Source organism: Choloepus didactylus, chromosome 16 (assembly GCF_015220235.1).
Source record: "Choloepus didactylus isolate mChoDid1 chromosome 16, mChoDid1.pri, whole genome shotgun sequence".
Taxonomy (NCBI): Eukaryota; Metazoa; Chordata; class Mammalia; order Pilosa; family Megalonychidae; genus Choloepus; species Choloepus didactylus.
Genome location: NC_051322.1, coordinates 63405261 through 63419586, shown reverse-complemented (window position 1 = coordinate 63419586; position 14326 = coordinate 63405261). Strand labels below are relative to the sequence as shown.

General features: G+C 39.7%; 1 protein-coding gene across 5 annotated transcripts in view; it reads left to right on the top strand.

Annotated features, from left to right (window-relative positions):
• Positions 1 to 14326, top strand: part of MYOM1 (myomesin 1) — a 214765-nt gene that overhangs the window by 17946 nt on the left and 182493 nt on the right. For 3 of the 5 annotated variants that reach the window (XM_037806345.1, XM_037806341.1, XM_037806347.1), the window contains exon 2: positions 3125 to 3219. The exons of 1 other annotated variant lie outside the window; for it this stretch is intronic. The gene's annotated coding sequence lies outside the window, so the exon portion shown is untranslated. Of the gene's footprint in view, positions 1 to 860; positions 879 to 3124; positions 3220 to 14326 lie in introns of those variants that run through there. One more of the 5 variants, XM_037806343.1, reaches the window with a different exon arrangement.

The following is a 14326-nucleotide window of genomic DNA, read 5'->3' as shown; positions in this document are numbered from 1 at the left end:
CCCAGTTTTTGTCCTCTAGCTTTCCTTCTGGTGACTTACATGACCCTAATCTTCCTCTTTCAGTCATAGTCAACACTTAGCTTTGCTAATTACACTTACAGTATTGTGTTACCATCACACAGTATTGTGTTATCCATTTCTGAACCTTTACAGTCAACCTTATTACACATTCCATACTCCTTAAGCATCAATTACTCAATATCTACCCTCTTTCCATCTCCTGATGGCCTGCGTTCTCAAATTTACCTCTGAATTTGCTCATTGTAGTTGGTTCATATTGGTGAGACCATACGATATTTGTCCTTTTGTTTATAGCTTATTTCATTCAACATAATGTCCTCAATGTTCATTCAGGTCAGTACATGCATCACGACTTATTTCCTTCCTGCAGCTGCACAATATTCCATCATATGTGTACGCTACTGTTTGTTCTTCTGCTCATCAGTCAATGGACCCTTGAAGCCTAGCTTTTTGCACTAGCCTGATAGCTGGTGTGTCAGTTTGAATGTGTTGTGTCACCCAAAATGCCATTATCTTTGATGCAATCTTGTGTGGCCAGACATATTACTGTTGATTAGATTGTAATTCTTTGATTGAGTGTTTCCATGGAGATGTGACCCACCCAACTATAGGTGATAACTCTGATTAGATAATTTCCATGGAGGTGTGGCCCTGCCCATTCAGCATGGGCCTTGATTAGTTCACTGGAGCGAGCTTGCTACAGCTAAGAGGGACACTTCGAAGAACACACAGGAGCTGAGAGAAGAACGTCCTGGGAGAAAGCTGTTTTGAAACCAGAACTTCGAAGCAGATTCCAGCCACATGCCTTCCCAGTTAACAGAGGTTTTCCAGACACCATTGGCCATCATCCAGTGAAGGTACCCGATTGTTGATGACTTACCTTGGACTCTTTATGGCCTTAAGACTTTAACTTTGTAACCAAATAAACCCCCTTTATAAAAGCTGATCCATTTCTGATATTTTACATCCCGGCAGTATTAGCAAACCGGAATAGCTGGTCTCCCTCCTTCCGAGTCCTCCTGGTCTGTTCCCCACACAGTGATCCTTCTAAAACACATTATTCTGCTTAACACCCTCCAAAGGCTTCTTGCCTCATGCAGAGTAAAAGCCAAAAGCATTATAATGGCCTATGAGGTCCTAAGATATCAGGCCCTGGGAACTTCTACTTCCTGCCCTCCCCAATCTGTTTAGCTCCTTGATGTTTCTTGAAGGGGTCAGGTATTTTTCCACATCAAGACCTTTGCATTTGGTGTTCCTTCTGATTCCAATGCTCTTTCTTCTAATATTTCCTTGCTTACTCCCTCAATTCTCTCAAGTCTTCTCTCAAATATCACCATCTCAGTAAAGGCTTCTCTGGTCATTCCATTTAAAATTCTATCACCTATCTTCCAAACTCAGAATTCCCTTTCCTTGCTTTATTTTTTCCATCGCTCTTACTGCCTTCTGACACACTATACACTTTATTAATTTTATTTTGCCTTCCTCCTCACTGAGTTTCATGAAGACAGGGTTTTTGGGTCTGTTTTGTTTACTAAAGTGTCCCCAAGGGTAACTAGCGTATTATAGGCACTCAATAAATAAAAATACATAATGAATGAGTAACCGGGAAGTAGAGTATGGGGGAAAATGATAAAAATATGAGGCCAGAGAGGTCAGCAAGGGCATATCCTGAATGGCCTATAAGTCATGTTTATAAAGGTCTTTCTTAATTGTGGGATTCATGTGACTAGAATTTTTTCATTTAAAATTACTTTGGTGGAAATAAGGATGATGAGCAAAGAAGCAGCCTAGGAGAAGAAGGCATCACGGTTTCTGGCAGATGTTAATGACACTCACTAAAATAAGGAAGATAGGAAGAGAAGTAGTTGGGAGGGTGGGGTGTGGTGAAAGCAGGAAATGACAGTTACAGTTTTGAACATTCTGAGGTAGTAGATTAGAAGACAGTGTTGAAGCCTTCACCAAAATACAGCCCAAAGAGACCAAAAGATAAAAATATAGAAGAGCTGACAGGAGTTATGCAGGATATATTGAGATGATTCTGTGTATATTTAACAGGAAACCTAGAACAAGATGAAAATGGGAATGATGGAAAAACATAAAGAGAGAATGACCAACAGTTTTCCAGAATTGAAAAAGAGTCATAAATCTTCATTGAGATTGAAAGTGCACTCTGAATATCAAGCAGAAGAAACAAACATCAATCTCTACCAAGTCACATTACAGTGAAACTTCAGAACATCTAGGGTAAAGGAAAATAGTAAAAGCTGCCATAGAGAAAAGACTGATTGCTTACAATGGAACAATAATTAGACAGGCAGCATGCTTTCCTTCAGCAACAATACATGCTCAAGGAGGTGCAGTAATGTCTTCAAAGTGCTCTGGGAAGCACCACCCTCTCCTACACAATGTGAGTGTGGGCTACACACACAGCACATTGGCAATTCTCTCCAAAGAATTCTTGATGCTGGTCTTGGGTATAAAGATTGATCTCCTTGTCTCTTATAATTCCTGAGGTGAATAATTAACTAAGTGTCATGAAATTGATTTACAATCTTGTAGCATGTCCTGAATAGACGTTCTGGCAACTAGTGCTCTCAGTGTTTGGGACGAATGCCATGTCACGGTTAACATCTTATTACACTTTAAGATATATCATTCTGGATTGTTGTCTACTTTTTCATGTATATTTGATTTGCTTACCAACAAGCCTGTAAACATTGAGTATTAATTTGATATTAGCTAAGTAGATGCTTTTTCATATATACTTTTCACGGTAGTAATTAAACACTTAGTCTGAACCAAGCACACTTCTAAGTGCTTTATCAACATTACTTCTCAGCCATTACTCTGCAGGTAGTTACTGTCACCTCCATTTTATAGATAAGGAACCGCAAACTTAGAGAGCTAAGTAACCTGCCCAAGATCATCTTGTGGGTAAGAAGAGCAGGAATCTGATGCAGGTGGATATGACTTCAAAGCCCAAACTTTCAATCTCTTTGCTGTATTAATTGGTGAAGCATGCTAATTACTGATATGACTGTGTTAATATTTTGGAGTGGGAATATTTATCCAAAATATTGACTCATTTCTTTGTTCATCCCAGGAAAAGAGACTCCATAGTCTCTGGCCAACTTTCCAGCAAGGCTTAATTCCACTGAAATTGGTGCCTTGGGAAAATATCTGCTTTGCCAATGATCTGTAAGTGTATTATAATTTTTGATTGTGAGTCTTCTTTCCCCTGGGAAAGTAATGGTAGATGAAAGTAACTTCCATGGGCAGTTTCCGTGTCATATAGCTTTTCAACATTTAGCAGACACCGTGTGTGTGTGTGTGTTTTAATTCAGTTTTATTGAGATATATTCACATATAATCATCTGTGGTGTACAATTGTTCACAGTACCATCATATAGTTGTGCATTCATCACCCCAATCTATTTTTTGAACATTTTCCTTATACCAGAAAAAATAAAAATAAGAATAAAAAATAAAAGTAAAATAGAACACCCAAATTACACCCCACCCCCCTTCGCTTAGTTTTTGTCCCCATTTTTGTGCACATCCATCCATACACTGGATAAAGGAAGTGTGATCCATAAGGCTTTCACATTCACACTGTCACCCTTTGTAAGCTGTATTGTTATACAATTGTCTTCAAGAGTCAAGGCTGCTGGGTTGTAGTTTGATAGTTCCAGGTATTTACTTCTAGCTATTCCAGTACATTGAAACCTAAAAATGTTATCTATCTAGTGTGTAGGAATGCCCACCAGAGTGACCTCTCAAATCCATTTGAAATCTCTCAGCCACTGAAACTTTATTTCATTTCATTTTGCTTCCCCTTTTTGGTCAAGAAGATGTTCTCAATCCCACGATGTCAGGTCCAGATTCATCCACGGGAGTCATATCCTGCGTTTCCAGGGAGATTTAGACCCGTGGGAGACAAGTCCCACGTGGGGGGGAGGCAGCGAGATCACCTGCCAGTGTGGCTTAGTTAGAGAGAGAGAGACGGCCACATCTGAGCAACTAAGAGGAGATACCTTGTTTTGCATTGCCCCATGGAGTGCCACCCAGCTATCCCTGGAAGGCCAGAGGAGCCCAAGGTTCCTATGAAGGGGCCTCACCAAATCAGTATTCCTCCATGGCTTACTGGGTGCTCCAAAATTACTGCTTCCTTCCAGAAGAAGACAGAACACTGATAGGAAAGTGGGAGTGTTTCCCAAGAGTGCCTTATTCCTGCTTGTATTCCCAGCACTTCACACAGTGCCAGGCACATCATGTGCGCTCAATGCAACTTCAGTTAAAACAGGAAGCTTGTTTTAAGATCTTTGGGGCAAAAGAAGTTTAGAAAAAAATAAGGGAGATTTAGGACGTGGTTAAATGATGAAAGTAGTCCTGTGTTGAAACACAACCAGATGAATGTTACCAAACTTGAGTGTGGCAGGCTAGGTCCAGAATGAAAACTTTCTTGGTACGTTGGCATTTAAGGGGGCTGGACTGGCCATAGACAGGTTAGAGCTTGTTTGAATATATAGGTCCAATAAAAATTTTTGTCCAAGGCAGGGGAGAACAATGACTAAAATCTTTTAACATTACTATAAGCTCAGCCAATTCCTTCTATTTTACACTGTTTTCATATAAAATGTCTCAGATGTTAATGATTATAAAAATAATGTATATAATAGGTGAAATTTACATTTCACACGTCAGCAAGAACAAAAATGTGTGTGTGTGTGTATGTGTGTGTGTGTGTGTGTGTGTGTAAACTAACCTTAGGGCCCCTGTCTAACATGACTTTAAAACATTACAAAGGGAGAGGAGCTAAGATGGTGGCATAGAGAGGAGTGGAAGCCAGTTACTCCCCCTGGAACAATTCATAAATGACAGAAAAATTAGTAAAGAACCTGGAATAACTGCGGGGAGACAAAGTGACTGTCCACTCATCATACACCAACCCGAATTAGGAGGAATGCCTGAGATCGCAGCATAAAATCTGTAAGTAAAAACTGTGGACCCATGTCAAGAACCGAGAACCCTCCCGCACAGAAGCCTCGCAGTGCTAGACAGCAGCACTCTCTGAACAAGCGAATATACTTCAGCCCAGCTCCAACTGGGGTTTTAATGTTAACTACTCGATACAGACTGTGAATCCCCAACAAGCAGACAGAGGTGACGACTGACCTTGGGAGAGGCAGGGGACATATCTGTCTCAGGATGGGGAGCCCGGAGGATCGGGTGCTATCTCTGGCCAACGGGTGAATCTGGGAGCTTTCTGTCCCTTTTTCTCTCTGTCAACCTAGGTGGCTCAGTGCAGAAAGCCTCAGCCATTTTCAGCTCGCAGTGCTTTGCAGTAAATAAAGCCTCAGCCATTTTAAAATCACAGCACTCTGACCCAGACAAGTGTGGACATAGCAGAGTCAGAGAAACAAAGAATCTATTTATATGCAAATGACCCCTCTCTAGGAGGCATAGCTTCCCAAGAGGAAAGAGGAGGGGCCCAGCTCTACTATCTACCTTCCATTCAGAACCAGATCCCAGAGACTGGGGAAGGAGAGCCACGGGCCACACCCCCTTACACCAGCCCGTGACAGGCTGACAGTTGCCACCTGCTGGGCAGAAAAGCACAGGGTGTGTCAATCCTCTAAGACGCACCATCGGGGAAACCGGATACTGACTATTTCCTCCTTCTGTGACCTAAGCTTGTTTTCATCTGGGAAAACCTGATCAGGTTGGCCTAGGAGGTCAGATGCCCAGACAATGGAAAACTACAACCTATACTAAGAAAAACAAAGTTATGGCTCAGTCAAAGGAATAAACTTACACTTCGACTGAGATACAGGAATTTAAACAACTAATGCTAAATCAGTTCAAAAACTTTAGAGAAGATATAGGAAAAGAGATAAAGGCTATAAAGAAAACACTGGGCATACATAAGGCAGAAATCAAAAATTCAAAAAAACAACTGGCAGAATCCATGGAAATGAAAGGCACAACACAAAGAGAAGAAAGACACAATGGAAACATACAACAGCAGATCTCAAGAGGCAGAAGAAAACACTCAGGAACTGGAGAACAAAACACCTGAAAGCGTACACGCCAAGGAGCAGATGGAGAACGGAAAAATATGAGCAACGTCTCCGGGAACTTAAGGACAAAATGAAATACAAGAATGTACATATCATTGGTGTCCCAGAAGGAGAAGAGAAGGGAAAAGGGACAGAAGCAATAATAGAGGAAATAATCAATGAAAATTTCCCATCTCTTATGAAAGACATAAAATTACAGACCCAAGAAGCGCAGCGTACTCCAAACAGAAGAGATATGAATAGGCCTTCGCCAAGACACTTAAAAATCAGATTATCAAACGTCAAAGACAAAGAGACAGTCCTGAAAGCAGCAAGAGAAAAGCGATCCATCACATACAAAGGAAGCTTAATAAGACTATGTGCGGATCTCTCAGCAGAAACCATGAAGGCAAGAAGGAAGTGGTGTGATGTACTTAAGATACTGAAAGAGAAAAACCACCAACCAAGAATCCTATAACCAGCAAAACTGTCCTTAAATATGAGGGAGTGCTCAAAATATTTTCTGACAAACAGACAATGAGAGATTTTGTGAACAAGACACCTTGTTTAGTATTTTCTACAGGAAATACTAAAGGGAGTACTACAGAATGATAGAAGACAGGAGTGAGAGGTTTGGAACACAACTTTGGGAGATGGTAGCACAGCAATGTAAGTATACTGAACAAAGATAACTATGAATATGGTTGAGAGAGGAAGGTTGGGAACATGTGGGACACCAGAAGAAAGGAGGAAAGGTGAAGACTGGGACTGTGTAACTCAGTGAAAACTAGAGTGTTTAACAATTGTGATAAAATGTACAAAAATGTTCTTTCACGAGGGAGAACAAGTGAATGTCAACCTTGCAAGGTGTTAAAAATGGGGAGACATTGGGGGAGGGATGCAATCAATGTAAACTAGACACTATAATTAACAGAATCATTGTATTATGCTCCTTTTAAAGTAACAAAGATGATATACCAAGGTAAATGCAGATAAGAGAGGGGGATGGGGAGGGGTGTGAGATACTTGGCATCGGTGGTGTTGTCTGACTCTATTTTACTTTTATTTAAGGTTATCTTTCCTTTTGCTGCTTCCTAGCTGTCGTATTTTTTTTTCCTCTTTCTTTTTTCTTTTTCTTTTGCCTCTCTACCTTCTTTGACTCTTCCTCCTGCTTTGGGGAAGAAATGTAGATGTCCTTATATAGATAGTGGTGAGGGTGGTGAACACATAAATATGTGACTATACAGGGAACCATCAATTGTTTACTTAGGATGGAATGTATGGCATGTGAACAAAACCGTCTTAAAAAAAAAATGGGTTGATAACAAAAACTTGAGGGCAATATACTGAGTGAAATAAGCCAGACACATAAGGACAAATATTGCAGGATCTCACTGATAGGAACTAATTTTAATATGTAAACTCATAGACATGAAATATAAGTTACCAAGATATAGAATGAGGCTAAAGAATGGGGAGCGGTTGCTTAGTATGAGCAGAATGTTCAACTAGGATGAACTTAAACATCTGGAAATGAACAGAGGTGATGGGTAGCACGTTGTGAGAATAACTAACAGTGCTGAATAACTAACAGTGCTGAATGGTGCATGAATGTGGTGGAAAGGGGAAGCTCAGAGTCATATATGTCACCAGAAGGAAAGTTGGAGGTCAAAAGATGGGAATGCATAAAACTGAATCCTGTGGTGGGCAATGTCCGTGATTAACTGTACAAATATTAGAAATCTCTTCCATGAACCAGAACAAATGTATGACAATACAACTAGACGTTAATAATAGAGGGACATATAGGGAAAAAATACATACTTATTGCAAACTATATACTACAGTCAGTAGTATTTCAACATTCTTTCATCAACAGTAACAAATGTACTATACCAATACTAGGAGTCAACAATGGACAATGGAGCAGGGGTGGTTAGGGATATGGGAGGATTTGAGGGATGCACAGCTGTATGATGGTACCAGGGGCAATTGATTGTACACTTTGGATCTTTGGATAATTGTATGGTATGTGAACAATCTCAATAAAAATTCAAATTAAAAAAATATCATAGCTGAGTAATAAAATAAAGACTATATATATATATATATATATATATATATATATATATATATATATGGGGGGATAAGGGGAATAGGATGTTTGGGTGTTCTTTTTATTTATTTTTTTCTTTATTTTGGAGTAATGAAAATGTTCTAAAATTGATACTGCAAGCAATGATTGTATACTTTGGAGGATTATATAGCGTGTGAATGTAACTCAATAAAATTGCATTAAAAAAAATTACAGAGGAACAAAAATCCAATCCTTCAAACCATATGGTATTAGGTTTAAAAACAGGGAAATTAGCCAAGGAAGGAAAAATAGTAATAGAAATTGATTCAAAACCATAGGGCTCAATATATGACTTTCCAAGTGCAATAAACAACAGTGAAAGAAATAATTCTCTATGAAATGCAGTTTGGAAAATAAAATATTAAAATGGAGAAAAATAAACTTAGATTGATCTTTGCAGTATACTACAAATTGTAGATGGGTTATTGTTAACCATAAAGTATAATGCATAATAAATTGAATGAAATAGAATTGTATAAATATCTTAGTTGGGAAGAAGAATAGAAAATTTTTTAATGGCTGTAATTAAGGTATAATTGTCATGTGATTAATGTCACATGATTAATACACATATTTCAAGTGTACAATGTGGTAAGTTTAGACATATGGGTTCACTTGTGAAACCACCACCACAATCAAGATAGTGAACATATCTATCACCCCCAAAGTTTCCTCATGCCAGTTGGCAACTCCTCCCACCTCCATTTCCTCCCTTTTCTTTCCCTCCTACACCCCCAAGCAACCACTAATCTGATTTCTGTCACCATAGTTGGCAAGAACATACGTTTTTAACTGGTGAACATTTTACAGATTATAAGATTGATGGTTCCATTCTTTTTTTCAATTTTAAACTTTATATTTTGAAATACCTTCAAAAGATTATAAAAATAGAAACCCCATACAGAGAACTCCAACATACTTCTATGCCCTCAGATACCCAGATCCATCAATTTTAACATTCTGTCTGTCATTCTGTCTGTTATTCTCTCTCTTTCTGGCTGTTTTTCTGTGTGTCTTTCTGTCTTACCTATCACCTTTCCACCTGTCAATCTGTTTTCCAAACACTTGAATGTAAGTTGTAAACATCATGTACCTTGAACAGAATACTGCCAGGTACATTTCCTAAAAACAAGGGTATTCACTTATGTGAATATCAAAATAAGAAATTTAACATTGCTATAAAGCTTACATTCTATATTCCAGTTTTTTCATATGCCCCAAGAATATCCTATGGTTCCACTTCGATAAAAGTCAAACTGTAATGGAAAAAAGCAAGAAAAGAATTGGAATGGAAGCTTTTTGTGAAAAATATGGCAGATAAGAGCTTAATACCCGGAATATTAAAAAAATTTAATAGGGCATTTTTATTTGGCATATTTGAGAGCAAGGAACAGAGACATAGTCAAGTTACTGCAAGAAAAAGGACACATGCTTTAGGGATACTTATGGACTGAATAGAAACTGAAGAGTTACTGAAAACAGGTCTTTCCAGGGACAGGTTCTTCGGTTTTTCTCCCATGGGCCAAATGGTGGTTCTCTGATTGCACCCCTGCTCCTTCAAGCATATCTACTTTGTTTCTTTCTCCCGACTGCCTCTCTCTGCTTACCCTTACTTTCTGGAGTTCCATGATGTCAGCTTGCCATGGCTCTTCTGACTCCATATCTACCTGTGGCATCTCTGGGTTCAGCCTTTGGATTTTTTTTCCTTCAGTTAAGTTTTACTGACACTCAGTATTTCCAAATTCAAGTTTTCAAGGGAAGAGTGTGATTGGCTTGGCTCATCTTTCTGGTCCAGGCCTTACACCGTAGGTTACTGGTCAGGATGTACATCCGTTACCTTTGGAGCTGAAACTCCCCATCACCTGGATTCAGAAAGCAGGCATCACGTGGTACAAAACAGCTGGAGCTGTGAGCATGGCAGCTTTCTCAGAAAGGGGTGGGGAAAGGGCAGGCATTGAATGCTTCCCTGCCCAGTCAGAGAGAAGGAAGTTTTAGAGCCAGTTGGATCTGTGTTCAAATCCCAGCTCCACTGGTTACCAGCTTTGTGATTTCAGATAAGTTGCTTGACCTCTGATTATTAGTCTTCTCATTTATAACTTGGGAATAATAATGGCTTTGTAGGGTTTTTTTTAAATAGATTTAAAAATATATTAACAGATATAAAGCATTAGCATAGCATCCAGCACGCAGTAGTCTCAATAGTAGCTATCTTATTATATTAAATGATTCATAATCTCAAGAAAAATAATCTACATGGACAAAGGTTAAAAGACAGCTCACACAAGAGGAAAACCAAATAGTGAACACTTAAGGAAGTGTTCAGCCTCAAAAAGAATTTAAAAAAGAGCTATGTGTTACAACTTTTAAACATGCAAAAATGAAATTATACATTTCAATATTGGTGGGGCATTGAGGAAAGACTATACTTAGTTTGTGCTTGGTCAGTGATATTATAGATTAGCCTCATAAATCATACCCTTCAATTCATAGTCCTCATTCCTGGAAAATACCTCCCAAGGAAGTAACTGAAAAGGAAAACTCCTATTTGCAAAAAAATGTTTGTGTCTCTCTAATTCAGAGGCTCTCATCATTTTAGAAATAGAACTAAGAGATTATTTATCCTCTCTGACTGCACGTTAGAATCATCTAGGGGCTTTTAAAAACACTTGTATTCCACTCCCAGACATTCTGATTTAATTGTTCGGGAATGTGGCCTGAACCTGAGTACATCTTAAAAGCTCCTCAGGTGATTCTAATGTGTTGCCAAGAATGAGAACCACTCTTCCAGTCCCACTCCATTAGGGGAACTTTGAAAAACAGAGCCAGATGAGGTTAAAGGGCCTCTCAGGGGATCACACTTGGAGGTGATAGAAAAGCTGGGTTGACAATGAAGATGCTACCCCTAACTTCTACCCCTAACTTCTAGTCTTGGCGAATAGCTGGAAATATCCACGTGCCCAACATTAAAGACTAGGTAGCAAATGGTGGGACATTGCATCCATTAATTGCTCCTGAAAGGAGCTCTACAGACTAGGCAGAGGTCAGACTTTAGGACATACAGTCTGAGAGCTGAGTGGGACATCATATGTCCAACTGGGACTGTTGAGGTCCCCCGTGGTCAGGAGCACGGCTCTCCCTTCATGCTCTTCTCCCCTCACTGGGTGGCCAAGTCTCCACCTCTGCTGCAGTCTGTGTCCAGGACTGCAGACTAGATGGGCTGTTCATGCTGAATGGTGATGAATCAGCAAGAGTCCATTTTTGAGGATAAATAGTTCATCTTCCGTCTTCCTCCATTGTTCTTTTCACCAGAATTCCTTTTCCTTCCAGGTTGAGTGTCACCTCCTCCCTTCTGTGATGGCTAATTTTAGGTGTCAGCTTTCTAGGTTATGGTGTCCAGTTGTTTGGCCAGGTATTACTGTGGATGGAATTACCATCTACAAGCAGTTGCCTTTAATTTAAGGCGATTACCCCTCAGCAATGTGAGTGGGTCTCATGCAATCAAGTGGAGGTCTTGAAAGAGAACTGAGGGTTTCAGGAATCAGAAGGAATTCTGCCTTGAGACTACACCATTCACTCCTCCCTGGTCTCCCCTAGATTCTTGGACTAAGACTTCAGCATCACTCCTCCCAGAATTTCCAACCTGCTGTAGGGAATTCGGACTTCACAACGTCCTCAATCATGTGAGCCAATACCTTATAACGAATCTCTTAACACACAAACACACCCTGTTGGTTCTGTTTTCTGTTTCTCTGGAGAACCCTGACTGATATAACATCTATTAGTCCTTCCTTTCCTGCTCTTGTGGCTACCCCACCTTTCTCCTCCTCTTCCTTATTTTGGTTCTAGCTGTGTCTCTAGTTTTAGTTACCAATGTCATTGAGTGAAAATACTGCCTGAGATGCCCCTCTTTTCAAAATGCAAGCTTTTGAAATTTTATCACATTTCTGGAAATTCAAATGCATCATTTACTGACAAGCATTAGTGAACAATGAAAGGAAAATACTCAGTTCAAGTCAAACAAAGAATCTAGCAGTCCACAGGAAGGATAAAAAAGACCAGCCTTGTTATTTGTTCTAGACTGTTGGTCATGATATAATATGCAGTCGATGCTTCATCCATCAGTTAAGGGCAAGAGTAGGCATGGTGAGAGGAGAGCGTGGATCAAGGCTAAACATGACCACAGTCAACTTCCCATTATCCTGGGATATGTTAGAGGCGGTGAAGGCTCAGCTGGAACTCAGGACAGCTCTGCCCAATTACCCAGCAGTCCTAGGGCCTGGCATGCCTTAACTGCCAAGGGCTTCCTCCCCTTCTCTCGTGAACAGGGGAAGGAGATTTGGGTAAGCAAGAAGGTCCTTGTGCTGAGCTCGGGAGTTGAAGAGAGGAGAGAGATAAAGGACACCTAGTAAAGGATAGAAGGTCACTCCACGTCTGTAGCCATGAGAAGAGCAATCCATAGAAAACCCAGGCAGCTGTGGAACTGTGCTTGCTCTTTGTGGTGGCCCAGCATCTAGTCTGGGTGGACAGGACAGCAGGTGGGGATTTGAACAGAGGATGGGACCCTGTTCCACCAGCTTTTCTGCCACTGCTGCAACTTTGTCAGCCCGTCCTTCCCTGGTACCAGACTGTTGGCCCCAGCAGTTCTACCCCCTTCCCAGCCTGGGAGGGAGCTCACCGGGACCCTCCCAGCCTATAGGCCTGATGCAGTAACACTGGCTGCATTGGCTTAACTCTGCCATTGCCGGATGCAGGCATGATTAGAACCAGAGCTAATTTTAGATCTTAATCTAGTTCATCTAGTTTAGATCTAGTTCATTTAGTCACTAGATGAAATTTGGTTTCTGATAAGAGTCTTAGGCCACTATTTTTAGCCCTTTCCCACCATCACGTCCTCTCCCTTCTTCCACTCTCCTCTAGTCATAAAAAATTTCAGACTGTGACCCATCACACAAAGATTTAAAGAATTGGCAGCATGTTGAAAGTAGCAATTTTTCTGGATTATTTTCAGTATAATAGGGTTCAGAGTCATAAGATGACACTCTCAGGAGGGAGCATTTCAGGCCTGAGTGAGCAGGTAGAAGCAGACTTGATTTTATTTTATTCCCTCCAACACTGCACTATGTGGGATGTTGCTAATCAGTTTATGTGCAAGGCAAGAATAGAATGTTCTTTTTTTGGGGATGGATAGCACAGGTTGTTAGAGCTGGAAGCACCTTAGAGACCATCGAGTTGAAACCCTTTATTGCATAGATGAGAAAATGGAGCTTCAGAGAGGCAAAATGATTTTTTTCAAAGTTACTCAGTGAACAACAGGACCAGATGCCAAATGCCCAATATAATTTTTTTAACTAGGCAACTCTGAGATAGGAAATATACAACAAATTTATAATTTTAAAGAGCTCATTGAATAATTTATTTAAGCTTTTCCTTCTGTTGAAAGCATCTGTGTTAGAAACATATTGCTTAGAATTTGGAAATAAATCTAATAATATTAGATTTGCTTCTTTAAGTTGTGTCTTTTAAATGAGAGAAACGCTCTTTGGTTTTGTTTTGTACAACCATAACAATGAATTGCGTCCTCCTCCTGTGCTGTATTCATCATTTCACTTCTCACATTGTAGCATAATTATGTTAAATGTTTCCCCTTCCCCAATTACATGGTAGTTACATTGAAGGTATGAGTTAGTCACTTCTGTATATTAGAGCATAGCACAGTACCTGGCACATTAGTAGATGTTCAGTAAAGGCTTTAGGTACTGAACTGAATAAATGTAGCTCTTTCTTTTTTCATGTTGTTGAGGCATGAGTTTTATTTGTTAAACCAGTGGCTTAAAAAATAAAACCAACTTTCTTGATATCAGTTGGATTATAGTTCTTGTTTATTTTGCTTATATTTCATTTCCAGAGAACATTTATTTTCTCATTCATGCAATAATTTACTAGTAAGCACTTCCTCTTCTACTATAAAATGAAAATGAGCTGGAAAATTGTTAGGTGGCTAAATAAAATTTATACATTTATTTTGGTTTTTAAGGTACACTATTACACTGTTAGTTAAACTCATTACTTATTTACAGGAATATTAATGTTTACAGTTAGTTTGAAGAGA